At 40.8% G+C, this 12,440-nt stretch overlaps 1 long non-coding RNA gene across 1 annotated transcript; it reads right to left on the bottom strand.

Moving 5' to 3' along the window:
- Positions 1-7,298: 7,298 nt before the first annotated feature.
- On the bottom strand, positions 7,299-12,083 carry LOC308086542. The gene is made up of 3 exons (XR_013933255.1): positions 12,003-12,083; positions 11,122-11,260; positions 7,299-9,717 (listed from the first exon to the last, which is right to left on the bottom strand). It is a non-coding gene; the product is annotated as an uncharacterized lncRNA (long non-coding RNA).
- Between the last annotated feature and the right edge of the window lie 357 nt (positions 12,084-12,440).

The raw sequence follows: 12,440 nt of genomic DNA, 5'->3' as shown, positions 1-12,440 counted from the left end.
CCTCATTGTTTCTCTGTTGATGATAAAAATTGCGTCATTTTTTCCAATGTTTGAGTTTCATTCAACCACTGCACATACAGTCTGACAGGGCTGAGGCAGACGAACGCCTGAAGCATGAACCACCTCGTTACCAGGGTTTTCTCATCTCACCACAAGAAACAGTTGGTGGACACAGTAATTAAGTAGATTTACTTGAGTACAGTAGCCTAGGGTTAGTTAAATATTGTTGGTAGAGTATCTGTGCTTTAAATGAGTATTTTGGTATTCCTAAATTTAAGGATTTAAATGGTGTTATCCCCGGCAGGTCGGAACGGCCGAAGGCAAGGGATTATGTTTTCACTCCTGTGAGTCTGTCCGTCTGTCTGTCCCTTTGTGAGCAGCTAATCTCGGGCACCGCTGTACCGATCAGCTTGAAACTTTGCATGCACACTCCCAGTAGGCCAAGGAAGAACCCTGACTTTTTTAATGTTAACGTTAAAGTTTGTTGTTTGTTGATTTTCCAATATTCAACTATTTTGTTCCCATAACATGGGGAAATATTCATGATAAACGTAGCCATAACCATGCAGCCCTAAGCTGAAGTTTATTATTATAATATTGTATTCCTCTTTCCGATTTATTTCAGATGTATGTACCCCCCCAGGGTCGTTGAGGGGGTTCCAGGGGGTCCACAGCAAAAGTAGTTAACACTTTATCCATTTATATGTTGGCTATTCAGAAATAGCTGATCTACAAGCTCACAGCTTGTAGATGTGGGAGAAATATGTATATATATAAATATATAGAGAAATATCAAAAATGTTTGAGAAATATTTGGAAACCTTATAATTTTATTTAACACAAATGTTCTCTTCTGGGGGTCCCTGGCACAAAACAGTTTCAGATCGGGGTCCACAGCCAAATTTATAAATCAATTCGGGGGTCCTTGACATGAAAAAGTTTGAGTTAAAGAACTCATCAAGGGTTCATGGAGAATCAATTCCTCGTGTTTTCCTACAGTTTATTGTCTTCTTGTGACCTCCTTCTTGTCCCCACACCGCTGAATTATTCATGAGCGATCACAGTAGTGTGTGGCTGTGCATGCCATTGACTATATTCACACAGCGGCCATTTTGCTCTCACGTCATATTTGCGGGTTGGGAAGAAATGCCTGGGGTGGCATTATTTCTTCTTATTAACTTAATAGCAAAATGGCCGCCATGTGAATATAGTGAATGGTGGCACCATGCAGGACTTGTGACTTGTACTCCAGATGGACTGTATATCATGCAGCCTGTTCACACAGCCTCTCAACACCCAACTCATAAGCAGTACAAGACAAGCAACGTGGCAGAAAGATTAGAGATGGTCATGGTGCCATGACACAAGGTTTCCATTAGCCGGTATGCGGTATATATCAGCTATTGACTAATACAATTTTTTATTGACCGCTAAATTAAAACATCACCGGTCACCGTGGCCGGCTGGGAAATGTTGATAGTATGTTATCATAGTATTATTATTGTCTCCGCCAGGGCCGAAAGGCATGGCGAGAGAGTATGTTTTACCCCCTGTCCGTCCGTCCGTCCGTCCGTCCGTGTGTCCGTCCGTCCGTGTGTCCGTCCGTCCGTCCGTGTGTCTGTCTGTGAACATCTAATCTCCGGCACCGTTAGCCCGGCCGCTGCGAAACTGTGCATACACACTCCCTGGATGCCAAAGCCGAATCTCTGCCCCGAACTTTTCAGATTGGCCTGTTATAGCGCCACCAGGAGGCCGATTTGTGCAAAACACATTTTTAGATATCACTCCTACAGATTGTGTCCAAACCTCACGCAAATCGGTACACATATCTATATAGTCATGTGATTAACACGGATCTGTCCGATTTTCTATATTCTATCCTGATTGGCTAAGATTGGCTTCCAAAGTTTGCAGGATTGGTTCGTTTTGAACAAAATGCCTAAAATCATCAACGCAGCGTGCGATTGCCGTGAATTTTTGCGCACACCTTCCCACTAGGCCAAGGAACACATTGGCCTGTTATAGCGCCACCAGCAGGTCTTATTTAGTAAAACACATTTTTGGAACAAAATGCCTCAAATCATGAATGCAGTGTCCGATTGAAAGGCCTAAGAAGAAATGGCACCCTTTTCACATTGGCTTATTATAGCGCCACCAGGAGGCCACAATAACCTGGCGGAGACCTGTGCTACGAGGAGCACTTTTTCTAGTTTGTAACAACATTGCAATACATACTGTAGTTTACAACCTTTACAATTATATTTTTTTATGAGCTTACATTGATCACGACAGCCAGCTGCAGTTAGCCAGCTGCAGCCAGCTCCTCCTGATCTGGTGATCAGCGCCGCTGGCACAAAGGATAGATCTTCTAGAATATGAGCCCGACCGAAATGACGATAATAAAACAGGGACCCAAACTCGTATGGTTGTGGATATTACAAACAAGCACAGTGGCTGCAATGGAGAGAGCGGTGTGATAACTTGGTGACACATTAATGCAGCAGTAAAGTTGACTATCTTCCTTGCCATCATGAACTAAATGTAATAGTAACAAAACAAAACAAAAGCTGATGTAGGCTACTGTGTATTAAGGTGAACGAGATGTAAAGCCCCAAACATTCAGCCCGTTTGTACCACAGAGTCGCGAAAGAAGTTCACTCCTCCGCCCTCCTGACTTTATTTCTGTTCTTTTTGGTAAGCGACGCCTGCAGGGTGGAGTAGGTATGCTTTAGGAAACTGCAAACACAACAGATTGCATCTGTGATGAAGTGGAAAGAAGCTCGGCGCTAATGCAACAACGTGTAATGATCAGTTGGTTTACTGCACAATGCACGTATCTGCTATTAAAATATGGCCGGTGAATTTACTCTTCGGCCGATAAAATATAATCTTGTTATATCTAGTTGTGAGGACCATTTACATTACTTTAGAGGAAGGGGTGGTTGAAGAGGTTATCTTTTGCTTCGTCTCTCTCTAAATGGAGATCGCTTGTGGATGTCAAGAAACCTGGGACACAGCTGTACCCAGTTGTGGCTTATCCAACGGGCTTGAGGTGCTGAAGCACAGGGCACCAACCTGGGGGGGCACCAAACGGCGTGAAGAAAAAGAAAAAACGGCGAAATTTAGAAGTCCCCCCCGTTGACAAAACGCTCCCGGGGGGCACCGAACCGGGTCCAAGCACCGGGCACCACGAAGGGTTAATCCGTCCCTGGCTGTACCCACATATCCTGTCTCCGGATACTCCACTGCTCACCTCTGCTCTGTTGGTCCTCTGGGAATAGGATGTCCTTGTTGATAATGTTTTTGTTCAGTGTTGTTGGATTGTTTTCTTGTTTTGTGTTGTGCTTTGAGGACCCCCTCGAAAACGAGATGCTGCAGCTCAAGGGGCTTATCCCTTGCATCTGCATCTGCATCTCAAAATAAAAATAATAGGTGGTCAGTGCACATGTCAGCTATAGCTTGGCTGTGTTATAGGGATAGCGCTTGAAGATTTTTGTTGTAAATGGGTATATTTCTTGGAGAGTTGTGATAATGAAAGAATAAAAAACACCAATTTGTCTCTGGGGCTTTGCTCTGCGAGCTCCAAAAATATGCGTCTGCATAAAAGCTATATAGCTATATATATATATATATATATATATATATATATATATATATATATAGCACCTGATGAAGCCAACGCGGCGAAACGCGTCGTGCTAAATAAAGCCTAAAAATGAAGCATTAACTGAGTCTTGAGTCCATCATCATTGGGAGTGTGCGGTTCCTTCCTAAGAGAAGCAGAGGGAAGGTTTATTTCTTTTCATATGCATCCTCTTGCCAAACCAGCACCTCCACCCTGGATGTGCACGAGAGCTAACTGTTTATATATATATATATATATATATATTTTTTTTATATATACATATAGCAACAAAAAAAACTAAGAACAAAGAAAACTGCTGTGATCCACAAGCTCACAGCACGTCACTTCGTTTGAATAATTTCTTCTCTTCTGGGGGGAGTCCCTGGCACAAAAATGTTTCAATATGGGGTCTGCGGCCAAATACGTATCATTTCGGGGTCCTTGGCATGAAAAAGTTTGAGAACTACTGATTTAGCACCTTAATGGGTAAAGTAGCAGAGTGGGAGTGGCGTGCTGTGTGACGCCTGGAAGGCAGTTAATGGAAACAAATGGCTTTCATCATCATCATCACTGCGTGACATCACAGACTCACAGCCTCCACAACCACGGTTGACAGAGGGTTTCCATCATGGCTGCCTGACACACTAAAGAGGGGGTGTCGTTTATCTCTGGCTCCATGGGTTGTAGATTAATGACACTGTTGATGTTGTGACCTATTGTTCTGTTTCTTCCCCTGACCAACGTGTCTCAGAAGAAGTACTCAGTTTAACTAATTTTTGTTTTTTTACATTACTACTTGAACTTCAGCATGCCTATTCTGGGGGGGGGGGGGGACAAGCTCACAACATGTCGTGTTGTAACATGTTGTGAGCTTGTGAGATTTGGTGTAGACGGGGGGAAAAAAACGGTTGTCTAAAGGTGGCTCCAGACCAAACAGACTACTGTTTAGACTGTTTAGACTTTCCTAAAAAGGAAAAACAGCGCCCTCTGCTGTTTTTGACTATTAGCTTGCCAGCATTGCCAGGTCTGCTTATTATAAGCGACTTTGGGCTTGTTTTCCTGCAAAGTCACTTGTACATAGGGATGTTCCCAGCGTTTTTTCTTCACTGACGTGCAGTGGTGTAAAGTAACTAGTACATTTACTCAAGTACTGTACTTAAGTACAATTTTGAGGTACTTTTACTTTACTGGAGTATTTCCAATTGTCTATACTTTTACTCCACAACAATTATTTGAAATGTTTAGTTACTAGTTACTTTGCAGATATAAATCATTATGAAACATACATTAACCACTTTAGCCCTATTTTATACCTATAAGCTATTTGAAAATATCAGATCTACAAGCTCACAACGTGTTGCGATGCACGCGTTCTGAGCTTGTAGATCTGCTATTTTCAAACATTTTAATACTTTTACTTTTGGTACTTTAAGTACATTTTTATACCAATACTTTAGTACTTTTAAGTAAATGTTGAATTATTTTACTCAAGTAAATAGATTCACAGAATGTATTTTACCCACAAGTTATTTTCATTCAAATGAAATGTGATTGAACTTGCACTAATAATGACTTTAGTTGATTTTTCACTCTTTAAAATATAGTATTTCTTAATTATTAATAATTACAGCTTGTAGATTGGCTATTTTCACGATTTTAAATTGTTTATAAATAATAATAAAAAAGGAACATAGGCCTACAAGATTTCCACCCAACAGCCATAATATATAGCCAATATATGGTTCTGTATCAGTATATGAGTCGGCCAAAGGACTGAACATGTTCGGTCGGCTCTGGGTCGGCCGAAAAGGTCCCGACGGACCACCCGACGGACCCCTAACCGACTGGACGACTATATACGACGCTTCCCGACGCCAAGTCGGCCCAAAGTCGGTCTGGTCTGGAGCCAGCTTAAGACTAGAGGGTTTAAGTGGTTAAAGGAGCACTTCAACCATGTTCAACCTGTCTTCATATAATTGGTCCTCACTAATGCTCATTATAAAAGGTGGTACCATTTCTATCTACTCTGTCTCAGAGGAGGGCTGTGGAGTGCAGACAGGTCAGAAACCTGTCGTCATCATCGGTGTAGGCAGATTGGGTTATTTCAAACAATATTTTATTTATATTTTGTATTAATGCAATGGCATGGGAAGGTCCATTGTTTGATGAGGCTAAATGGACAGTTGCAGAGTTCATTAGATTGATTTATCTTTAGTTTGGGTGCTGATCAACTCCACACACAGAGTATAAGACAGTTTTCAGTTTCATAAAGGACCTTAAATAAAAAAAAAAAAACATGTCGTTGCTGTTGGGCAGAAACCTCTTATCTCCGTATTTTAACTTTGTAAATTAATACACCCTACTTGATCATACCATACAGCGTCACATCAAAAGTAGCAGATCCGCAAACGCGGTGCGAAGCGACACAAAGCCGCGTTTTCAGCTTGTGGATCTGCTTTTGGTGCTTTCATTTGACGCGGTACTATGATCAAGTAGGGCATTAAAATAAAAAAAACTTAAGTTAAAATATGGAGATAAGAGGTTTCTGCCCGATAGCAACGATATACCATATGTGCAAGTATTATGTATACAGTATAAAGTAAATAATTGACATACTTAGATATCAGTTGTAGCGTTACAGTGCGGTATATGTGTCGTACTGTACTGTATGTAGGGCCGAAGCTGTTGTGAACTAATTTCATTCGTTTACCCAGTACCGTTAAGAGATCACTCTGTGAGGAACAAGTACACACTGCATCCCAGAGATACCAGCGTAGTCCATCACTTGGTCTTTATTTTTGTGGTCAGAACGTTGAACATCTTGCAGGAAGTAGCGCTGGTGTCAAATCCTACCCACCAACCAGTCACACTGCTTCTTCCTTTGATGTAGGAGTACTGACTCATTGCCTGGCTCCAAACCTTTTGAATCCGCCCACTCACTGGCATAAAGTAACTACAGTAAGTACATTTACTCAAGTGCTGTGCTTAAGTTACGTTTACTCTCATTGAGTATTTAAGTCTTGATACTTTGTATTTATAGTGTATTTATACTCTTTATACTGCAGTATATCTCAGAGACAAATGTTATATTTTTTTTACTAAACTACATGTATTTGACAGCTTTAGTTACTAGAGACTTTTTTTGGGGGGTTTGCGTCACTCCTACGTTTGTGAGAACATTTCACACTAAACCAGTAACTACAGTCACTCACTGTCCCTATAAAGATTGAAGGGAACTTGGCAAACGAGCCCCTGCAGCTTGAAGTCACTTGCAGAGAGATCTGCTTTATTTTCTTTGCATTTTTTCAATGCTTTTGAGCAGTGGTGGAAAAAGTACTAAATGATTTTACTTGAAAGTATCAATACTGCAAGGTAGAAATACTCTGTTACATGTAAAAGTCTGGTAATCAAAATTGACTTGAGTAAAAGTACAACATTATTGGCATAAAAAATACTTAAAGTACCAAAAGCAAAAGTTCTCATTATGCAGAATATCCCGTTTCACAAGGTATCATTATTAATTCATTATGTATAAAATGTATTACAATATTTTGAAAGTAGCAGATCTGAAATGTTTTGTTTGCATTTTTTATTGTATTTGAACATAAATAAACAGGATTTATATATATTTTTCCTTATAGACAATAATGAATATCTAATAAAAAGAGCTGCAGATGGCTCATGTCTAGCTGACTGAGAAATCACTCTCAAAAACCTCTCAACTCAGCTGTATCACAGCATGGTAGGGCTGGGAGGCCAGGCGCTAAGGCTATCATGCTGTGTATTATGATTATTGATATGACAGTGCTGTGGAGAAGGGAGAGATTATACCACCGGAAAGGTCATCCTTGTCATCCCAGAGTTTGCTCTCCCAGTGAAAGTGAAGGGAGTTTTTTTTGTTATGAAATAGTCATCATGATGAAAAACAAGTGGAAAACGAATAACATGAGCTGCTACTAAGCGGGGAAATATCATGGCTGTACCTTGGAGAATGGAGGAAGGGTGTGTAGGAATAAACAATGAGATACTTTCAACCCCATAACTTAATGCAGGGGTCCTCAACGTTTTTCAGACCAAGGACCCCTTAGCTGAGAGAGAGAGAGAGAGAGAGATGAAGCAGGGACCCGCACTACATATTCTTTACAATTGTCTTGCAGATTAAACTTTTTTTTCATCTTCTTAGACCTGTTTGACAGCACTGTCATCTGTGTTGTGGAAATTAATGTTTGTTTGTTTACACATTATCTTTTCCATTAATATGTTGGACTCATGTGAATGTGTATTTTAAGACCATCAATACTTAGTAAACTTGACCTTTGGCTCTGTACTTGGTCTGCTCTTTTTTCCCTCTACACCAAACCAAACACCAAAATAGCAGATCTACAAGCTCACAACGCCTCACAGCACGAGCCGTTGTGAGCTTGTAGATCTGCTATTTTCAGCTAATGTTCCCCTCAGAATAGGGATGCTAGGATTCAAGAGGTTAATGTAAAAACACAAATATGTGGTGGCCCCCCTGTAATAACTGAGGACCCCCTAAGGGGCCCGGACCCCCTGTTGAAGACCCATGACTGCATTGGTTCCCAGACTTTGTCAGCTGAGAGACAAAATTCATCATTAATCCTAGTAGTGAGATCATAGCAGATCTATAAGCTCACAACGTGTGTTGTGAGCTTGTCGATCTGCTATTTGCACTATTACTTAAAAGACCACGTAACCTTTTTCAACCAAATCTTCATATAATTAGTCCTCACTAAAGGAGGGCTGTGGACAGTCCAGAAACAAGCCTACCAGTGACATCATCGATGGGTTATGCAAGCTAATAGAAACCTCAGGCTTTCTTTTCCTGGAAAGTTAGCATGCTTTGCTATAATATAAGCAATTTTTCTTGCATTAATACAATACAAATATTGAAATCTTATACAACTTTTAGTTATTGCAGAATAAAATCTTGCTTTTGATTGGGCTCCATCTGGTAATTAATGTTTTTGATACAAAAAGTCTGGTAAACGAGGCTAGTAATTACCAAGCTCTGTTGTGGGTTGTATATGAATGTTAACACATTGCCTGCTTACAGATCCAACCGTTGACCGCCATTGACGTAGATCTATGTGAAAATTCCACAAGAGGGCGCTCTAAAGTAACTTAGGAATGATCCCTCGACTCTGATGGAAGGGATGGATGGATGTGACGTCATCCCAAAAAACGTCACTTCCGTCCATTCCTATATTAGGATTTGTAGAAAAACACATCCAGCTAAGATTTATTTTTTTTGTGTGAAAACGAGCCATTTTCAACAAAATGGCCGATCCGGCAAAAATAAAAATCTCCGGTGGATAGACGAGAATGTTCGTGTCCCTCACTTCCGTCCTTTCGTGTCTCAGTCCCTCCCACCGAGGAATGCATGGAGGAAACGAGGCGAGCGGAGAGGAAACGAGGGAATGCCGACTAGATATGCAGCCTCTGAAAGCACTTCTATCTAGTGTGAATACTCTGGTGTTTCTTTAAAGTATATAGATAACGGAAGCTTTTTCCACACTCGACGCAGTGAAAGGGCTTCTCTCCTGTATGAATTCTCTGGTGACATCTGAGATTATTCCTTCTGCTGAACCTTGTCCCACACTGATCACAATAGTAGGGCTTCTCTCCTGTATGAATTGTTTGGTGACGTTTGAGATTACCACGTATGGCGAACCTTGCCCCACACTGATTACAATGGTAGGGCTTCTCTCCTGTATGAACTATTTGGTGACGTTTGAGATTACTACGTATGCTGAACCTTGTCCCACACTGATCACAGAGGTAGGGTTTCTCTCCTGCATGAATTGTTTGGTGACATTTGATACCTCTCCTTGTGCTGAATCTTGTCCCACACTGATCACAGTGGTATGGTTTCTCTCCTGTATGAATTCTCTGGTGACATTTTAGACCTTCCCTTGTGCTGAATCTTGTCCCACACTGATCACAATGGTAGGGTTTCTCTCCTGTATGAATTCTCTGGTGACATTTGAGACCTCTCCTTGTGCTGAACCTTTTCCCACACAGGTCACAGCAGGTTATTTTCTTCACTGGTAATTGGGCAGGATATACGTCTGGGGTGGAGAGTCAGGGGAGGTAAAGAAATAATTCATGAAAAACATATGATGTTTACTTGTTTAGAAATAACATGCAAGTGGTGTTCTACTGCCAACTGATAATGTTCTAATTTCATAAACATCTCACTACTTCTATCTTCATCAAAGTTCATTAAAAAAAAAAATCGATCAGCTAATGAGTCAATAATTTGATGACCAGCAGATCTCCTACTGACCAGCCACGTGGTCATCGAATTATTGGCTCAGGAATGCAACAAAAACCAACAAATCTCCATGAATTCAAGGCTTCATGGGGTGTGTAATTGATAGAAAATAAGTCATTTTTGGGGAGAACTACTCCTTTAAGACTGATCTAGGCCCAGAGTCTGATTCATCCACCAGTTAACCAGTTATTAATTATACAAGGTCGGTGGCAACAGCAATTTACAGGCTCAGATTGGCCATTGGGAGATTGGGGCTGATCCCCGGTCTGCCTGGCGACTGATTTTCCTGCCGATTGTGATTAATATGCAAGAGAAAATTACAGTCTTAGAATTAGGACCGGTATCTACAGTACGCTACTTAAAGACCCTGTAAAGCCAATACATTCTCACAGATAGGCATCAGTTATTGCCGCTCTGTCATTCTGTCACTCCCTAATGCGTCACTATAAGACTTGAGGGGTTTCCATATGGACCCTCACCAATGGAAACAAATGGACACTTGCTGGTCCATTTGGTTCCATTTGTACCAGAGTTATGGAGGTCCTTGAAATTAATTATCTAGGAATAAATACAAATGTAATTAATAATTGTTAAAGTGCAGCTATAAGTTAGTAAAATAATAATATAAGTAGTATAGAGTATAAAGAAGTCGTGCAACATCAACTGAAGCATTAAAAAATATTACTGTAAATATCATTGTGTGATAAATGATGTGGTATTGCCGATAGCGATACCAGGTAGTATTGGCAGCTTTTCCGATACTGGTATCGGTATCGGAACAACTAATACAACATTACATACATATCCTGTACAACTTTACTATAGGTTTAAACCGTTATAATATATCTAGAGGGCAGACTGCCCCGCCCCTAACTATTCATTTCAATGAAAGTTGCTCACTGGCGTTTGAAGCACCCTTAAGAGCACACTACTTCTGCATTTGGGCACCAAATGTGGGCGCCCAAATGTGCAATTCTTGAGCACCGAGCAGGCACGCTAGGGTTTCAAACGGTAGAAGCATGCATAGTGGCGTTTTAAATGCGGAAGTATTGCAATCTCAGATTTGACCACCAGGCGACGGCAGCTTCACTGTTCTATCGTGGCTATATGGGGGCTTGGTTTAAACCCCCAAATGAAACAGTACTATCCTGTACAACTTTACCACAGGTTAAACCACAGTAAATAAAACAGTACATACCTATCCTGTACAACTTTACCACAGGGTTTAGGTTTGCATGAAGCAGTCCATGTCCCTGGTCCATCTCTCGCTGTTCCTCTGACAACATTGCATATCCTTTGGATGACATCCCGATCAATGAAGATGCAGTGGTAGTTTTCTGTTCAATCAAAATCCCATCCTATATTACAATTGAGAAAAGTCAGCACTTCCTGTCCCCCGCTGAAGCCACCCCCCTGAAGCCATTTCATTGTATCAGTATCAACACAACAACAACATATCACTACATATGTCATTACAACACTAGCCACAACGTGCGCACTACATTTACGCAATGTTTCGTCCACTTTCCATTGCTCTCTATACATTTGCCTCTTTGTAGCATAATTATTATCGTCCAACAATTTTACAGTAGCTACAGTAGCAACCACACCGGAAAGGGAAACCCTTTAGCACAAGTTAAGTTTCGGTTTTGTTTTTGCCTCCGGGTGTTGTCACATAAATGAAAAACAAGCAGACCATCATGGCATCATGTTGCCAAATCATGTGCGAGAAACAAGCACCGGTGTTGCAATGAACGTCTACACGCTCTACTGTCTCTGTCTCTGATGTGCAGGCCAGGCTACTAGACGGGAGGGCCGCATAGAGGCCCAAACCTCTAGTTTTAATACAAATCTTGCTCGTAGATCAGCTATTTTTTAATAGCCATAGTATAAAACATAGGGTTTCATTGGTTAACACGTGTTTTGTAATAATATCTAAATCTGCAAAGTAACTAATAACTAAAGCTATTGAAGTATTGTTTTGTAGTATACGTTTTGAAAAAAATGTATATACTTAAGTAAAAAGTATACTTCAAAATTGTACTTAAGTACAGTACTTGAGTAAATGAACTTACTTACTTTCCACAACTGCCTTTACCACAACTTCCTGTTGCACTTCCCCTTTTCTCTACAGCGGTCGCAGTCAGAAGCACACACACACACACACACACACACACACACACACACACACACACACACACACACACACACACACACACACACACACACACACACACACACACACTTGCAATGGAAGAAAACACAGATTTGCTTATATTATATTTATAGAAATAGCATTTTCCTAGATTATGACTAAATTAAATCACATTTCATAAATTATGGTTACTTAAAATGCATCACTTTGGCAGATTAAAATGCAGTTTGTGTGCAGTGAACTCTAGCAGTCAGTCACACGCGCATTCTATATTAAATGCTACTGTGACATCTGTCACTTCTGGTCCCATGAGATCTCGTTGTTTTGACATAATTCCATATGGAAGGTGTCAAGGCTTTCAC

This window comes from Gymnoscopelus braueri (genome assembly GCF_963280865.1).
Source record: "Gymnoscopelus braueri genome assembly, chromosome: 6".
NCBI lineage: Eukaryota > Metazoa > Chordata > Actinopteri > Myctophiformes > Myctophidae > Gymnoscopelus > Gymnoscopelus braueri.
The sequence above is the reverse complement of the archived record's forward strand: the minus strand, read 5'-3'. Positions and strand labels throughout refer to the sequence as shown.